Source organism: Podarcis erhardii (genome assembly GCF_964252035.2).
Source record: "Podarcis erhardii genome assembly, chromosome: 5".
Classification (NCBI taxonomy): Eukaryota; Metazoa; Chordata; class Lepidosauria; order Squamata; family Lacertidae; genus Podarcis; species Podarcis erhardii.
Window position 1 is genome coordinate 24,239,072 of NC_138509.1, and position 18,691 is coordinate 24,257,762.

At 42.9% G+C, this 18,691-nt stretch overlaps 1 protein-coding gene and 1 long non-coding RNA gene across 7 annotated transcripts in view; one reads left to right on the plus strand and one right to left on the minus strand.

Moving 5' to 3' along the window:
• Window positions 1-18,691, plus strand: part of GRID1 (glutamate ionotropic receptor delta type subunit 1) — a 737,412-nt gene that overhangs the window by 138,187 nt on the left and 580,534 nt on the right. The window lies entirely within an intron of this gene.
• On the minus strand, window positions 7,262-18,071 carry LOC309341643. Its single transcript, XR_014156487.1, has 2 exons — window positions 17,131-18,071; window positions 7,262-8,779 (listed from the first exon to the last, which is right to left on the minus strand). It is a non-coding gene; the product is annotated as an uncharacterized lncRNA (long non-coding RNA).

Sequence of the window (18,691 nt, forward strand, 5' to 3'; positions counted from 1 at the left end):
GTTAGGGGGCGCATTTGGGGCACATTTAGAAAGCGTTTAACAGATATTGCAAAAAGTTCGCTCAGCCATAGTTCACCCACTGTCCTTTTCTCCCTGCTTTCTCTCTGTAGCAAGGAACCTCAGGCTCTTCAAATACTGTTAGATTGCATTATCCCTGACCATTGACCATTCTAGCTGAGGCAGATGGAAGCTGGGGTTAAACAATATCTGCAAGCCCACATGTTTCTCTTTTCTCTGTGTCAGACTTTGGAAAGAGATGCATTTCTTCAAGGTACACCCGAGCTTCATTCAAAAAAATTATTCATTTCTTCTCCCATGGATCTTATGCTTATGTGACAATATAAACTGGTTATCTAGCTGGAATTTTACGCCCTTGGTTGGAGAATGGGGGAAAAAACCCCTCAGCTATCCATTCTCTCCCTCCCCCCCCCCCATTTCCATTTGGCACACATACATTAAATCGATCTGTGTCCCAGACAGCTCTTTCTAATTGGGTCTCTGCTTCCATTTCTCATTATTATACTTTTAGCAGAATTGAAACTAGGGAGGTGGGGGTGGTCTGTCAAGACTCATTCAGTCAAATATATCACTGTGCCAGGAGCCAACCTTGGTGTATTCCCACCAAGTTAAACATGCAGTGCTGAGCTGCACTGAGGTTTAAAAAAAGAAAGAAAGAAAAGTGTTGTAAGCTTGTCCCAGGTAATGTAAATTGTATGATCATTTCAGAGAGTTTGGGTGCTCCTGGGACCACTTTGTATGTTGCTGCAGTGGTACAAGAGCTGCTTCCCCATGGCTTCTTCCTGTCCTGCCGTAGTCAAGTTAGCTCTGCCCATCGGCTTTCAGATAATGTGGGCTCTCCCCATCCATAAATAGCACCCTTCTGTCTGAGTGATGATCAAGAAACTGTTAATTCTTTTAAATCTAATGACCCAGCTGGTATGTTGTGAAGCCTGAGATGGTACTTGGTCACTAAACAGCAGCCAAGTAGGAGGAGGGCCCCCACATTCTTATCTCTGGGAGATGTGAGATTGTCACCAAGGAAGAATCAGAATCAAGTTACAGTGGTACCTCAGGTTACATACGCTTCAGGTTACAGACTCCGCTAACCCAGAAATAGTGCTTCAGGTTAAGAACTTTGCTTCAGGATGAGAACAGAAATCGTGCTCCGGCAGCGCGGCAGCAGCAGGAGGCCCCATTAGCTAAAGTGGTGCTTCAGGTTAAAGAACAGTTTCAGGTTAAGAACGGACCTCCGGAAAGAATTAAGTACTTAACCTGAGGTACCACTGTAGCGTACAGCTATTGTATGGCATGTTGGATTGAACTACCACCTGCCACAGCTGCCACCACTCTCAGGTAACAAGGCTGGTCTCTTTCCTCCTTGACGGCCAGTCTGTAGTGGTGCTCAGCAATGACTGTAACAGTGTTGGAGCACATACATTGCCTGCAGAATACCTCCAGGTTCAATTCCTGCCATTCTAGTTACAAGGATCTGGTTGCGAGTGATGGGAAGGACCTTTGCCTGAAACTCCTGAGCCACTGCTAGTCAAAGTAGGCACTGCTCTGTCTGGGTTAGAAGAACAAATAATCTGACCTGGTATAAGGCAGCTTTCAACATTCCTAGCAGTGGAGATGGAGTAGGTGCCACAGATTCCATGCCTAACCAGCTGCATCAGTGATTTAAAAGAGAGGTAGGTAGCCGAGTTGGTCTGCTGTAGCCACATCAAAGCCTCTGTGCATTTGCATTGACACAAATGCAATTTAAACTTTTCCTTCTTCCATTATCACTGTCATTGTTTAGATTGTAAGTTCCCAATAGCAGGGATCTGCTTGTGTTGTGCTGGAATAGTATTTTATTGCAGACCTAAGTCTTGTTGCCTTATAAAACTCCACAAAAAGACTTAAAAGACACATACACTGAAGGGTTCTGTTCTGCGTTGTTGCCAAACTAGGTTTCAGTTAAAGGTTGACACCAATGAACTCTCCTTTTGATCAACTAGTTTTGGCTGTTGGCCACAGTGTTCCAGTCTTGAGCCTTGTCACAACACACTTTCTCCTCACGTTTGCCTGTAAGGTACACCTCTGTTTTGACTATCTTTTATAGATCTGTATTTTCCTAAACTGCACATAGACATGTAAGGGTTTTCTTGTCATTGGATCCTGATGTTTCATCCCAGCTATGCCACCGGTACCTAGTTTGGGGCAAGAATGATGTGTCCATCCAGTATCTATTTTATCAGATTCCAGCTTACCATCCACTATTAATAGCTTTTCAGTATTAACACTCAGCCAAGATGGGCTGTTCACCCCTTGTACCGTCATTCTTTCTATTCCCTGTGAAGTATAACCCTGCAATAAGGAAAGACTAGGCTTGACTTCAGGACACTTATCTGTGAAATTAATGTTGTAGGCCAGTTCTCAATTTTACCACAGTTTTTATGGTTAAATTTCTTTATTTGCTTTTGATGTGGGTTGATTTGTTTTCAGAATTGCTTTCACTGCAGATTCCACCCCCATACTTTAATAGAAATATTAAGCTTTTCTGAATTCCCATCAATTGCTAGGTTCCTGAAGTCAAGAAGTTTTACAGATGTCAGATCTTTTATGTCCCATTCCTTAGGTTTAAAGAAAAAGGGCATTCACCACTGTGGTTTTCTTGGACAAGCCACAGTCATCTGTGTTCTGTAATCTCTGTTTTAAACTACTATCATTCATTGTACATGGGACTGCCCTTGAAGGCTGCTTGGAAACAGCAGTAAAAAAGATAAAGGACCCCTGACAGTTAAGTCCAGTCGTGAACGACTCTGGGGTTGTGGTGCTCACCTCGCTTTACTGGCTGAGGGAGCCAACGTTTGTCCACAGACAGTTTTTCCAGGTCATGTGGCCAGCATGACTAAGCCACTTCTGGCGAATCCAGAGCTGTGCACGGAAACACCATTTACTTTCCTGCCAGAGCAGTACCTACTTATCTACTTGCACTTTGACATGCTTTCGAACTGCTAGGTTGGCAGGAGCAGGGACAGAGCAACAGGAGCTATCTCTGGCTAACAGAAACGTATCTTATTGGTTTTAAAACAGCTCCTCTGGCTGATGCTAATTTTAGGTCTCAATTCAAAGTGTTGGTGCTTATCTTTAAAGTGCTTGTGTGACTTGGAAGCAAGATCCCTGAAGAATCACGTCCCATATGACTTTAGCATAGGGGTGGGCTTATACTTGGAGGCCCTTTTCCAGTTGCCCCCATCTTTGGAGATTAAGCAGTAGGCAAGTTGGGTAGATGTTCTTCTCTGTTGGCGCACCTTTCTATTGAAAGCCGTTCCCTAAGGTGGCTCATTCAGTGCCGACTTTTTCAGGTCTTTTCCAACACCAAGTCAAAGACCTTATCATTTCCCCAGGCCTTTTAAAATCTCAGGTGAATGTGGTTTTATCTGCAAGAAAGGGTGAAGCTACCATTGGCTCCTAGCCACAATGATTATACTTTGTCTCCATGGCAGAATGCTTCAAAATATCAGTCGGTGGAGAGGACAGGAGAGGACAGGAGAGGAGAGGAGAGGAGAGGAGAGTGCTTTTGTTCTCAGGTCTGTCTTGTGGGCTTCCCCTGGGCATCTGGTTGGCCACTCTGAGAACAGGATACTGGACTAGATGGGCCACCAGCTGGATCCATCAGAGCTATTCTTATTTTATTTTTATAGGTCAGATTTTAACTTTATTTAAACAAATTAAATATCTCCTTTAATTCTTACAAGGTTGATGGAGGGGATATCTATATATCTGTATCTATAGGCATTCTACTTGCATGCGACTGCAGGAGATAAATGAATAAAGAAAATCATACCAGGAAATGGTGGGAGACAGCTGGAGAATCCTCGTGGCTCGCGAGGAGACCTTCCCTGGAGCCTGTAGGGTGCATCAGTGAGGCCAGAGGAAGTCCCAAAGAGACTAGGGGATCAGTGGGGCTTGGTTTAGGCTGCTCAGTCTCCCCGCCTAATAGCTGGTTTACGAAATAGCGCAGCAGCAGCTGCTCTCCCATATGTCCTCTAGTCTCCAGCTGGCCCCAGAGCTTCAACTCTAGATATCTGGTTCTGGATTTGAGAGGGAGAGAGAGCTGGAGAGCAGGGAAAAATACACATTGAAGGCTTTTAGGAGGCTTTTTAGAGGGTGCTTCCCACTTTAAGCAATTTCACTTATGCATGCGTGGACCTAGAATGTAACCCCATGTAAGTAGGGGGCACCTTTATATAGGCATACATCCGCCCTAAAGAAGCCCCTTTGGCAAGCCTCAGAAGAATTCCTGAATGCCTCAGAGGACTTTTCAAAGACGCTGGCACTGATTCAGTTTTGAATCAATTCGTAGAGCTTTTACAGAGAGCAAGGATAATTAACCTCTTTAGCTTTGATCCCTGTGGTAAACATCCTGTAAAAGTATAGTACCTCTTTTTATTTGGGGCATACTGAGAACCTGTTAAGTTAGGTTTAATAGATATTGGGCTGGGGTCCATACGCAATGTAAACTAACAAAGGACAAATATTGTAATAAGTTGCATCAGTAGAATAAGCCTGCTTAGTTGGCTGCTAAGCTCACTGGTGAAAGTTCAGCTTTGAGTTTCTAAGGCCTTTAGGCCTGTGATTAAATGATAAGCGATCTGAGCTGCATTTGATAAATTAATAAATATTCTACCATGTTTCTTGGCTCTTTAGTAAGGGTAGAAGTTTGGATGTCTTGCCATTTTCATTCCAGGACATAATTCCCTGAAACATTTCACTGTTCTTTAATTCTTTTTACTGGCACATTGCCTCACAAATATTCAGAACGGGAGAACAGGAGCTTGACCCATATTTTGCAATTGTGCACTTGATTTTTTTATTTACGTATTTATTAAAATGCAGGATATTTAGATCTAGTTAAAGGTAGGTAGCTGTGTTGGTCTACCGTAGTCAAAACAAACAAACAAGCAAACAAAATTCCTTCCAGTAGCACCTTAGAGACCAACTAAGTTTGTTATGGGTATGAGCTTTCATGTGCATGTACACTTCTTCAGATATTTAGAGTTAGTCGTGATAAAAAAATAATTGCATGGGATTGGCGTTGGAGTTTCACTACCTCCCTTTCCTTCATTCCCATCTCTGTTTTGCTGAAACCATTGTTATAAAAGATTTTCATCTGGGCTTAGCTGAAATGACTCAGTATTCTCCCCCTTTCCCTTTTTCCTTACATTGAAAAATGCCTTCCTTGTTTGACTTTCTTTTTTTGTATATTTCAACTAATAATTTGATTGATACTCTCCTTGGGGAGCACTGCAGTTCTTTTCTTGATAGTCCACACTACAGGGACTGCTATCTTTCTTTTTTAAAGTTTTGTTAATGATTTCCCAACATACAAACATTTTACATACATTGGATTTCAAAGCAGGCACCACAATCCAACACCCAAGAACCCAAGAGTAGAGTTTCCCATAGTACTTGTGTTCCGGTGGATGGGGGTGGGAATCTACAGCAACATCTCAACTGTCCTCGTTCCAGACTGAATATTAGGTTCCAGACTGAATATTAGGCTGGATGGAACCATATTAATGTAGCATTTGCATGTTTTTGCCAGCAAGTCATTGCCAGTAGTGGACACACTTGTGGGATGTGGAAACCTACGAAAGAATTCAAGTTGTTCCTTAGAGATATTTCTTATCCCTGGATATTTCGGTGTTCAGGTAGACGGGATCCTATTTGAGTAAGTCACAGCTGAGAGTAACAGGAGAAAGGTACTGAAAAGATAGCACAAATTGCTGCTGCTTATTATTGCATTTATTTTTATTAATTAGACAATTTGCTTATTGCCAAGCATTTCTTGGGCTCCATTATCACTGCAGATGTTGACAGCAGCCACGAAATTAAAAGACGCCTGCTTCTTGGGAGAAAAGCAATGACAAACCTAGACAGCATCTTAAAAAGCAGAGACATCACCTTGCCAACAAAGGTCCGTATAGTAAAAGCTATGGTTTTCCCAGTAGTGATGTATGGAAGTGAGAGCTGGACCATAAAGAAGGCTGATTGCCAAAGAATTGATGCTGGAGACTCTTGAGAGTCCCATGGACTGCAAGAAGATTAAACCTATCCATTCTTAAGGAAATCAGCCCTGAGTGCTCACTGGAAGGACAGATCATGAAGCTGAGGCTCCAATACTTTGGCCACCTCATGAGAAGAGAAGACTCCCTGGAAAAGACCCTGATGTTGGGAAAGATGGAGGGCACAAGGAGAAGGGGACGACAGAGGACGAGATGGTTGGACAGTGTTCTTGAAGCTACCAACATGAGTTTGACCAAACTGCGGGAGGCAGTGGAAGACAGGAGTGCCTGGATTGCTCTGGTCCATGGGGTCACGAAGAGTCGGACACGACTAAACGACTAAACAACAACAACAAAGGATTTATCTCTTTGTTGAGAGTATATATTTTTCTGTGAGTATGATGACTATTTTATTTAGTCTCATATTTGAGGAAGGGCCATAACTCAGTGGTAGAGCATCTTATTTACATGCAGAAGGTTTCTGGTTCTACCCCCAATGTCTCTAGGTAGGGCTGGGAACTGACCCGGTCTGAAGTCTTGGAGAGTCACTGCCAATCAGTGTGGACACTACTAAGCTGAATGGAGCAGCTGCCTATTTTCCAATTACATAAGATACTTGATGAGCTCCTTTCAAACACGAGAAATTTCACTGGCAGCATGTGATTACTTACATGCTTCTGCCTTTGCATTGGCCTCTGTGCAATGAGCCAGGGCTGTATCGCACAGCTTTTAATGCAACGAGAGCAAGCTGTGTGCAAAAGCTTAAATATCACCTCCTTGGAGATGGAGTATTGTTGGTGAGACAATTGAATTGTTACAAGTTGTAGACATGGCAAAGGGACTTGGATTTGCAAGCTTGTTGTTTTTCTGTCAACACCGAGACATGAAATGCTTCATTTGACTGAGTTTCTGTATTTGGTTTTTACAAGCTGTGAGGGAGAATCATACCTTAAGGGACAAGGAATTAGAGCCTCTTGCCCTTCCGATTGCTGGTTCAAATCCAGCTCAAGTCAGCAGAGAGTTTTAAAATGCTACCATTTCAATGGGTTCTTTGAAGCAGAGAAGGCGGGTCGGCTCTTGAGCCTGCTTTTTAATGTCTATGTTACAAATGTTTCACAATATTGTGTGCTGGGGTTTCTTATATAGGAATACGGAAATTTAGCTCTAGTAACTGGAAACTGTGTCTGAAAACACAAACAACAAACTATTGATTTGTTTTAAAAATATTTTAATTACATTGTAATAAACAACAGAAGTGAAAGCAGGGGTAGGAGGAAAAGAATACAACCAAGGTGCCATTCTCTGACATAAATTTAATATACACCCATCACTGCTTTCAGGAGCAAGTGTTATTGATTGTACCCCACTAAAAGAGGCCACAAGGCCACCTTTAAAATTAAGGGCCAAGTAAAGAGAAAAGCCATTGCTTGGTGCCTAAAAATAGAAAAAAAGATGGCGCCAAGCATGCCTCCCTGAGGAGAACATTCCACTGAAAAGGCCTTCTGGTGGGGGCACACAAAGAAAGGCTACCTGTATTATCTTCATTATCTGTATTATCATGTTGTCTGTAACACATTTTCCAGAATGTGCCTTCACTCCATTCAGCACTCAGGCTCCATATTTGCTGGAACAGATCATTGACCTTCTCTAATCCCTTACAATATTTATTAATTCAGTTAACCTGGCAGTTAGGAAACTGGCCTCGCACCAGGCTAGCCTCTTTGTTTATGAAGCCTTTCTCCAGGGGCTCAGGAAGAGATCTTTCACGTCACTGCTTTCTGAAACCAGAGATGCCAAGGCTTGAACCTGGAGTCTTCTAGATGCAGATCAAGTGCCCTATCACTGAGCTATATACTCCCTGCCCAATAGTTCACCATCCACTCATCTTGTCCATGCTACTGTGACCATCAGTACTCTGCAGGTATGAGTTTGTATGTTCTTTGGTTTCGGGAAGGTTCTTCCTCAAAGAAGATATTCTGTCAAAATGTTTTGGGCAGTTGCACTTGTATTATCAAATTCAACAACCTGCACCTGTTTCAGAATGGCTTTCTTTTTTCTTTGCCAAAAAGAGAGAGTAAGCAATGAGAATTGGAGAAGATCAGCAAAATGCAGGAGAGTTGCTTGATTTCATTGGGAATTACTTCTAAGTAGGCTTAGGAATGCATTTCTGTACAGTATGTGCTGATGCTGTAGATGCAAAGGGAGTGACAGGGGTGACTGGCCACAAAATTGTAAGGATATCTAATCTTGCCTCTTTGCTCATATCAGTATTCTAGGAATTTAGGAGGGAGACACTTGTGTCTGGACTTCCTTGATAATCAGTTTCTTTGCACTCTCTTGTTTTTTCTATGCTAAAGCTTTGCCTTCTGCTGTTAATCTCATGAATAAATGCATGGCTCAGTTTCTGGTTGTGTTGCATTGTACTTCCTGTGGCAGTTAAGCTGGATTTACCTCTCGGAAGATGAACCTTTGGAAGTGTGAATCTCTTATACTCAGAAGGAATGGCATCAGAAATTTATTATTCAAGGATTAGTTTAATACATTTAGAAGAATCAAGTGGAGAAGCTGCTTCTGGACTCCACTACTTCAAGCAGAAACAGGAAGGTGGCATCACCAAATCCTCCTGTAGACTACAATTCACATAATCCTTGGCCATTGGCCATGTTGGCTGGGGCTCATGGGAGTTGGAGTTGGAAGGCCAGAAGGTTCTCCATCCCTGGTCTATACATCTAAAAGAAAATGAACAAATGGGGAGACAGATTCAGTGTGGTCTTCTTCTTCTTAGGACATTTTCCCCTCTGTTTTTCTTCTCCTTACCATGGTAGACATTCCAACACACCACAGTGTCATCACCAGCCTGAAGTGATACAACCCAGGAGAAGCTTTACTACTTGAGTCTGCCCCCAATCTTAATACTAGTATTAATTGAGAGATATTTTATTATTCTTAGAGGTACAGTGTATTTATTGTCTGACTGGGCTCCCCTTCAATAAATTTATCTTTATTTCCAACACATTTCTGGCCACTGATAAATAAATATTCAATACCATACAACTCAATAGGTCAGTTCTTTTGTGAATATACAAAGAGGAAAGAGCAAAAACTGAGCAGGGAAGCAAGGGAGCTAAACTACTGCATAATATTTTATAGGATTTTGACAAGCCAGTAGTTGGGCAACATAGACAAATGGCATTAGGAAACTTGTCCGGGGAGTTTGATCTTTTAGCTTATCATTTGTGGATAGGAAACATCATAATTCCTGACTGTCAGGAATGGCACCTTCTATTATTACCAATATATATGCAAGGGAAATAACAGAAAGATTCTGAACTGCAGAGTGAAAATCTTTTGTCTGGATAGAGCTGGGTCCTGCGCTGCTTAGGGATCAGAGGCACTCTTGGCCTCAAGGCAAATAGTCGCAGCCATGGAAGTTTTACATTAGAGCTACCTACATGAGGGCTTTAGTGTATGTAATTGATAGACATACCGTATTTTTCGCCCCATAGGACACACTTTTTCCCCTCCAAAAATGAAGGGGAAATGTGTGTGTGTCCAATGGGGCGAATGCAGGCTTTCGCTGAAGCCTGGAGAGCGAGAGACATCGGTGCGCACCGACCCCTCTTGCTCTCCAGGCTTCAGGAAGCTATCCGCAAGCCTTGCAAGCCCGGCGGGAGTTCCTGCGGGCTCACAAGGCTTGGGGCGGCAGCCTGTCCCCCGAAGCACGGGAAGCCCTCTGGAGGGCTCCCCGTGCTTCGGGCGAGTGTCTGCAAGCCTCGCGCACCCGGCGGGAGGTCCTGCTGGGCGCGCGAGGCTTGGGGCGGCAGCCTGCAGCCCGAAGCACGCGGAGCCCTCTGGAGGGTGCCCCGTGCTTCAGGCAGGTGTGCGCAAGGCTTGGGGCGGCAGCCGCGGCGGGGGGGGGGAAGAAATAATTTTTTTTTATTCATTCCCCCCCCAAAAAACGAGGTGCGTCCTATGGGCCGGTGCGCCCTATAGGACGAAAAATACGGTACTCAGCAGTTACAATGAGAAGGGGGGGGGAGAGAGTCAAGTGGCACAGCCCACAAAATGGTTCAGATGTACAACTCACCACAGAGATGCAGTGACATAAAGAGCATTTTTGAGAGTTAATACAAATCGAGAACTCTCATGTTGATGGTTGTGACCATTTAAAGTCTGAATAAAGTCATGAAGTGTGAGCAAATGAAAGGTAAACAGCAACCCTTGCACATGTAGGAAAAAAACCAGGACATGATTCTTACCATACTGCCTCGCCCGGATTTCATTATATGGCTGGTTCCTTTGCAAACATGGCGGGAGTAATTTTCAGCCATTCATTTATCCCCAGTAAGCCATGCTGGGGAAATGGTGAACTTTTATGAAATGTAAACAACCATAAGAAAATTATGCTTCTGGATTGGGAAGCATTGAAGCAAGTAGTACATCAGAAGCTGCCTGTGATGGCCTGGGAATCCGATTCAGAGGCTAAACTGGAGGAATCCCAGCCTTCACAGGAGTCCCCACCTCCAGGGCCGGCTGAACTGGGGCAGGGTCTTGATTCTGAAGCACCTGCACCTGTGCTGGATCCTCAGGAGCAGGCACCAGGTGAATCCACTCTGGCTCCGGAGGTGGTTGAGGACTCAGTGCCTACAGGTGAGTCTCCCCCTGGGTCCAGTAACCCTTCAGCCTCTCCTGAACTGCAGAGGCTCAGGGCAGAGAGGCAAAAGGAACTGGTTTCTCCCAGGAGGAGTGCTCGCCTTAAGGCCAGGAGAGGCGGGTCTCCTGGGGGCCGGGACTGCCCCTGGCCTCAGAGAAGATAAAGGCCAGTCAGCCCGGTCCCAGGTTGCGGGAGCAACGTCATTGAAGAGCTGTTTCGGCCAGCATCCAGTCCTGTTCCCCCAGAGTTCCTGTTCTTCCCTGGCTTCTCGCTGTGGACCCTGCTTCGCCCATGGAGGACTGTCTGCCAACCCTCGACTCAGGTCCTGGACCTTGCCGCATGGTAACCTTCCCCCTGGACCAGCACACTGCCTTTGATCAAGTCAGAGCATTCAGTCTCTGTATTTTCTACACATCCTTGCAGTAACTGTCCAGGATTTCAGACAGGGAGAGGCGAGTGGGTGAATGGAGATGTTGGTATTGAGGTAGCAAATTGACCGAGGTGAGCCGATATCTGCCTCTGACACCTTTCTTGCTTTCCTCCTGTTCAGAATGCTGGGAGCGCCTTGATAACTTTTGCTTTGCCTTACCTGGAGAGCACTATTTTTGCAGGAATTTACGACTTTGAATTGAACATAGTGAATCTGTCACTACCGGTAAATTTTGTCAGTGTTGTGAAGCATCTGAAATCATTGCAGCATGGCTGGAAGATTCAGACATAGTTTGTTGGCTTATTATACCAGCTGCCCCTTAGGACAGTCTAAGGTTTCCTCCCTCCCTCCCTCCCCTTTTATTATTTTTAATTTTTATTAAAAAAAAGCACATGCAAAAATTGCCTGTGGCACATTCTGCAAGACAGGAAGGAAATGACTTTGCCATGACCTCTCCTGTAGCAGCCCATGCGATAAATAGATCACAAAAGGCTCAAGTGTGTCTTGTATTCAGAGAGAGATGCATTGTTCACATTGCAGACAAAATGTTCCGCCATTCATTCATATGCTGGCAGTGTGCATTTCCACTCCCCCTCCTCTCTGTTAAAAGTAATAAAAAGGGAAGGAAAGTGTAGCATCACGTACATTACTATTCAAGCTCAGTCAGTGTGGGTAGCTGACGCCTTGCTCACTGAAGCCGTCATGCATGCTCATCTCATTGGAAAGGATGCCTTATTAAAGTGTATCACTAAATAATAAAAAAGAATAGTTGAATAATAACCAAGGATTAATAGGTAGGTCAAGCTGCAGAAGACCAATGAGCTTTCTGGAGATTGGGTCATGCTTGCGTCTGAGAAGTACAATACTGTTCCTTTTCTTCTGTTTTCTTCACTTGGGAGTGTCTTGCTCCTGGGAAGCACCAGTTTGCAGACCGGAAGGCTTTGTGGAATACAGGGATGAACAACATGGTCACACAAAAAATGGGTGCTGGCTGTACAAGACAACCTATGAGAGTATTGACATCTTTTGATTTCAGAAGCACTACCCAGCCCGGGCAGGGATAGGGTTTGAAAGTGAAGCTTGAGGAAATCAAATGGACTAGAGATGGAGCCAGGAATGAACAGGTTGACACTTGACAGAATATTCTTGCTCATGGGCCGAAAAACAACAACAACAACAACAACAACAACAACAACAGTAGTAGTAGTAGTAGTAGTAATTTATAGCCTGTCCATCTGGCTGGGTTTCCCCAGCCACTCTGGGTGGCTTCCAGCAGAATATTAAAAATAGAATCAAACATTAAAAACTTCTCTGCAGTTTGCAGTTTAGTGGATTTCCAGACCCTAAAGGTTATCTGACAGAACAGATTGGATTGGTAAAACCTTGGCTGGTTGGTCACTCAAACTGAAATGACTGGTTGGTCATTTCAAACAACAATGTGATCATAATAATTGCTTTTATGGTTGACTGCAGTATAAATTGGGTAACTGGTTCAAAGGAAGTGGTTTCAGGGACCATGTGTGTTTGCTTATTTTGATCACTTGTACTTGATCAGTGGTTGTTGTTTTTTTTTTTTAAAAAAGATTGCATTTCAAAGATCCTGGACTGCATTCTGAATGGAATAAGGAACACTTATTTATTTATTTCAAGGGTGATCCCTTTGGGAACTCTTTGCCGGGTTAGCGTAGTCCGAATGGGAATTCTTCTGAACTGGTGATGAATGCTGTTAGTATATGCCAGTGGGGGAAAATCAGCAATTAAAAATGATTAAGTAAGTTTAAATATTTATCAAGGTAATATTCATTATGCAGAATAATAATATGGTGGAAGCACTTCAGCAGATTTTAATACATTGCCATAGTAACTTGCTCTAATGTTGAAAATAGTTGTACAAAATGCCTTTTATTGGTGCAATATTTGTAATAGGGTGCTTTGCCATTTGTTGCTTCCAACGTGGGTGTCCTTCAGGAGCAATACATGGGAACTGGAATGTGCATCCAACAGCAGTGAAAATGGGCTCATAGATTTCATTTTTGGATGCTTCATTTGCTTTGAAGATTAGTTTGGGTTTTTTTTGTTTTTTGCTTTACATCTTTTCTCTCTCTTTTTTCCTAAAGCATAGTACTGCAGCACTGTGATTGCAACATAGATCTTTCTGTCTTATTGCTGTGCATTAGCCTGCCATTTCCTCTATTGCAAGGAACTGGTACAATGTCAACAAGCAGAATAAGCTTCACAATTGGAAATTGCAGAGTTTGGAGAAAATGAAGGATAAGGTGCGAGACTGGTTACATTATGCTCAGATTAAAGAAGTTTTTAAAAATGACAAAAAGTTAGGGTTCCAGGTGGAGAAATCGAAGTTAGAAACAGAATTGTTAGAACCAAAGACTAAGGTACTATCTAGAATGTATAACTTGCTGTTAGAATGGAATACACAAGACGAAATGGTTAAATCAGCTATGATAAAGTGGGCACAGGACATTGGGCATAACATTATGTTTGAGGACTGGGAAAGTTTGTGGACCACTGGGCTGAACTTCACCGCATGTAATGCTCTGAAGGAAAATGTAATGAAAATGATATATAGATGGTACATGACCCCAGTTAAACTCGCCAAAATATACCATTCGTCTGATAATAAATGTTGGAAATGTAAAGAAAATGAAGGAACATTCTTTCACCTCTGGTGGACATGCCCTAGGGTGAAGGTCTTCTGGGAAATGATATATAATGAGCTGAAAAAGGTATTTAAATATACCTTCACTAAGAAACCAGAGGCCTTCCTTCTGGGTATTGTCGACCAGAAGGTGTTAAAGAAGGACCGAACATTCTTTATGTATGCAACAACGGCAGCAAGGATACTCATCGCAAAAAAACTGGAAAACTCAAGATCTACCCACACTGGAAGAGTGGCAGATGCAGCTGATGGACTATATGCAACTGGCTGAGATGACTGGCAGAATCCGTGATCTGGGAGAAGAGAAGATGGAGGAAGACTGGAAGAAATTCAAGATGTATTTACAAAAACATTGTAATTTGGTTGAATGTTAAGAAGGATGCTAGATTATAAAAAATTGGCCACCACTAAATTAGATTTAAATTTGATGATAAGTGAGACTAAAGAAAATATAAAATTTTTTGGAAGAAGTGTTAGATTATATTTGAATGAGTGGACATGAGATTGTAAACAAGTTGATAATTTGTCTGGAAAAAACTTTTAACAATGTAAATGGGAGCGGGAGACGTGAGGGAGTCCAAAGAAGTGATGAAATTATGTTTGTGACAGAAGTAAGACTGTTTATTATTTGTGCATTGATATTTAAAAACTTTAATAAATATTTATAAAAAAAAAAAAACAAGCAGAATAAGCTTCAAGGAGCCCAGCACCTCAGTCCAGATACGGAGAATATACCCATGGAATAAATAAACTTTTTTTGCATGGATCTGTTGCTGCCTTAGGAAGAGCCACATGCTAAACAGTGGTGTGTGTGTGTGTGTGTGTGTGTGTGTGTGTGTGTGTTACTGTTACTACAAAGCCAAATCCAGAAGTCAGTCCTGCATTCATAGCTGCAGTCAAATAATTAGAAATCTATCATGCAAATGAGAGAGGGAACAATGGGACTGGTTGTGTTGTTTGCATTAATTTGTCACTTTGAGATATAAATTGGTCTTGCAATGCTGAATCTCCTTTCTAACAAATGTGTACTGCTATCACTGGCCATTGAGCTGGACCAACAAATTTGAGCTTTGTAGATTCCTTTATGAATTTACCTCTTCTGCACTGCTGCACCGATCCGAAATTGACTTAATCACTAGGTTTTGCACTTCCCAGATGTTCCAGTGTTTGAAATGAGTGCAAATACATTTCAAAGTACAAAGTTTGAGAGAAGATGCTGAGCAAATGTTTTTAAATATGAATTTTCCTGCAGAATTTTTGAAGTAAAAATTCAAGGTTAATGCAGAACTGAGATGGGATGGACTGATGGGTGAACACTTGTGAAATGGACACGGACTGGGAATAAATTAATTTGGCCACCCTTCATTGGGCCTATGTCCACAGAACCATGGCTAATGGGTTGAATCTTGCAGCATTAAGAACTAAATCTATGCAGTTGGATAGATTTGGTGAATGGAATGCTGGTTTTGGACTAGGGTGACACGGGTTCTCACTGTGTAGTCTTCAGCAAGTCACTTCTTTAGCAAATCACTTTTGCTGCTCATTGCAAGGGTGGATGGGGGCTGAGCGTGCATAGCAATGTAAACAGAGACTTTGGAGTGGGACTTCGTTTTGCACCTGCTCCCTGTCCAGGGAATCATCTTGTGTAGATCAGGGTTAGCTAATGTGGTGCCCCCAGATGTTGCTGAACCACAATTCCCACAATTCCTGGTCACTGGCATTGCAGGCTGGGACTGATGGCAGTTGTGATCCAAGAACATCTGAAAGACTCTAGGTTGACTATGGAAGAGGAGAGAGGCAACTCAAGCAGCTGCCATTTTGGGCCACCGGCATGTATCGTTTGTAAGTTCTAGCCAAGCCATTAAGTCACTTCCATCATTCTTGTTTCCTTAAATCACAGGGCCATGGTAGCTGCAGCTCCAGTCACCTTCCAGTGTTCTTCTCTTGTAGTCAAAATGACCAATATCTTGTTGTTTCGGTCTTTCAAAGAATTACTGACAAAGGGAAATGTACGATATTGCAAACAAGGGACACGGGTGGTGCTGTTGGTTAAACCACAGAGCCTAGGGCTTGCTGATCAGAAGGTTGGTGGTTCGAATCCCCATCACGGGGTTAGCTCCCGTTGCTCAGTCCCTGCTCCTGCCAACCTAGCAGTTCCAAAGCACGTCAAAGTGCAAGTAGATAAATAGGTACCGCTCTGGCGGGAAGGTAAATGGTGTTTCCGTGCACTGCTCTGGTTCGCCAGAAGCGGCTTAGTCATGCTGGCAACATGACCCGGAAGCTGTATGCCAGCACCGCAACCCCAGAGTCGTCCACGACTGGACCTAACGGTCAGGGGTCCCTTTACCTTTTTACGATATTGTAAACCCATGCTGTTATCCTCATTATCAAAAGCAGGAGAATACATTCAAAACCAGCAGAGGGCCTATCAGCTGACCACTTCTCCCCTTTTCTTTACAGCAGTGAAGTGTACTCACTAACCTGTTCTTCTGCGAAAATTCCAGACATCAGTTTGGAAGAGGAGGCAGAGGAGCTGCTCCACAGGAGTCTGGAGGAGGCCTCAATGTTTTCAGTACTTATATATTTCTGTGGGTTCTCAATATTGTTATGGGATGCAGCAGGGAATGTTTGCAAGGAACTGTGAGCTTTATCTTGATCCGAACATGCCTTTGAAATCTCTTGAACTGTTAGAACTTCAAACTGTTTCTTCTTGTTGCTGTTTTGTCCAGTGCAGTCCCAGGGCTGCTGAAGATGCTATACAACCCTGCTTGAGGTCTGTTCAGAGAGGCATGCGTTTGCACACACATGCACATATAGCTGTCAGATAGCTCAGTTGGTAGAGCATTAGATTATTACTCTCAGGCTCATGGGTTCAAGCCCCATGTTGGGCAATAGATTCCTGCATTGCAGGGGGTTGGCCTAGATGATCCTTGTGGTCCCTTTCCAACTCTGTGATTCTGTGATTCTATAAAGAATCATAGAATGCTGGTTTTGAATGTATTCTTATTGCGCTCACAAATTATATTTGTTGGTTATGTTTTCTTGCACTGGATTGGCCAGTGCAACCACGGATGAGATCCACTGTTCAGATCAGACTGATCCGGTCTACTATTGGTGAATAGTGGTTAGAATATCACTCCCTACTTCCTCTCCTTGTCTTCCTTCACATGGAATGCCCATTGCGTTTAATCTCTACTTTTTCTTTAAACGTGGACCATTACTTAATTTCTTATTGACATTGCTGTAGGAAAAATAGCATCATATATTATATAGGGAGAAAGTTACTCCCCCTTTTTTGAATGGTTTCATTGTACAGTACCTCTCAGCATGATGGATCCAAACACATTGTAGCACAAGACAGGTTCCGTGCTGGGTAACGTGACTAATACGACACAGCCTGGTATATTATTAATTCCACATTTCACAGTATGTACGCTTCTGTTGGGAAGAGGAAATCTGTGGGCAATGCTGGGTAGATAATTAACAAGTAAAATAACATGCAGAGGGCTGTCTTAGCTCTAAGCCTCCGAAGCAAACAAGTTGTTCAGAACGCCTTTTATTTTTTTGGAGGGGAGGGAATAATGCACTTCTCCTGGCAGGCAAGTGCAAAGTTTTGCTTAAACAAAGAGGAATGTAAAAATGAATTTGGGAGGCCTGAGAATTAGATCCGTCAAGTTAGGCAAGGCCAAATTGAAAGGCATTATTTGGAGATAAACAGCACGTGGATGCTGTGGCATCTGGACCATAAGAAACTTCGTGCAGTTTTGCAGCATTTTTGAGTTTGTATAGCCATATCACTCTGGCATGGTGGGATATTACACTTTACTGATAGCCTAAGCAAAACGGCATACAATCTTTATGATTATTTTTAGCTGTTGAGGTTTGGGCATTTGGTAAGTAGTTATGGAAATTGCCTTGCACAGCATATAGAAACACTTGAAAAGAAGCATTTGGCATGGGGAAGGAAATCCTCTGCTCTCAGTGTTTGTACATGGTGCTGTTATTTTTAATTGCTGTACTAGAAAAGACACTCATCAAACGACAGTAATGTGTAAGGAAAAATGGGCTATGAAGATGGGCTTTAGCAGAGCTAATGAACAAGCAACAAATCTCACTTCCGTTTCCAGTTGATTGCTGGCTGTGCTCCACCAAGTTTTTCCTTGGCCTCTGCTGCCTCATTTTCTTGCCACACTTGTTTCTGTCCATTGCCTAATCTCCCTCCCTCCCATCCTCTCTTTAATCAGTCCTTCTTTCTTACATCCCTAAACTGGTCCTGCCCAAATTCCTTTGTCCTTGCTTCATGTAGAATCATAGAAATGGAGAGTTGGTAGGGACCACGAGGGTCATCTAGTCCAATCCCTGCAATGCAGGAATATTTCACCCAATGTGGGCCTCAGGCACCCACAGGAACTGGGTTGGAATATATATCTCTGTCCTTTTCCTTTTATTCTTACACTCACTCAGCAAAAGCCTATCTTTGCTATTTCCTAACATGTTCCCATTTGAAATTGTATGGGCATCTGGCAATGTACATACATTCTTAATGGTTTTTTTATTCTTTGTTTTTTTTTAATCCAAATAATTTTTATTGGTTTTCTTGTAAATACAAGAACAACATATAAATACAGTAACTTGTCCAGGGGTAGATTCTTGAATAATGGACAGACTACTTTCTTTGTTGGTTTTGTCCCCCATTGTATGGCGAACCCCTAGATTAGGCATAGCCAACATGGTGGTTGTTGGACTCTAGATGTTGTTGGACTCCCAACTCCCATCAGCCCCAGCCAATGATCAGAAATTACAGGAACTGTAGTCCAAAAACAACAGTTTTTTTCCTCTGCCATAGAGATAGTGTATTGCCGAAAGCTGCATGCCCAAGA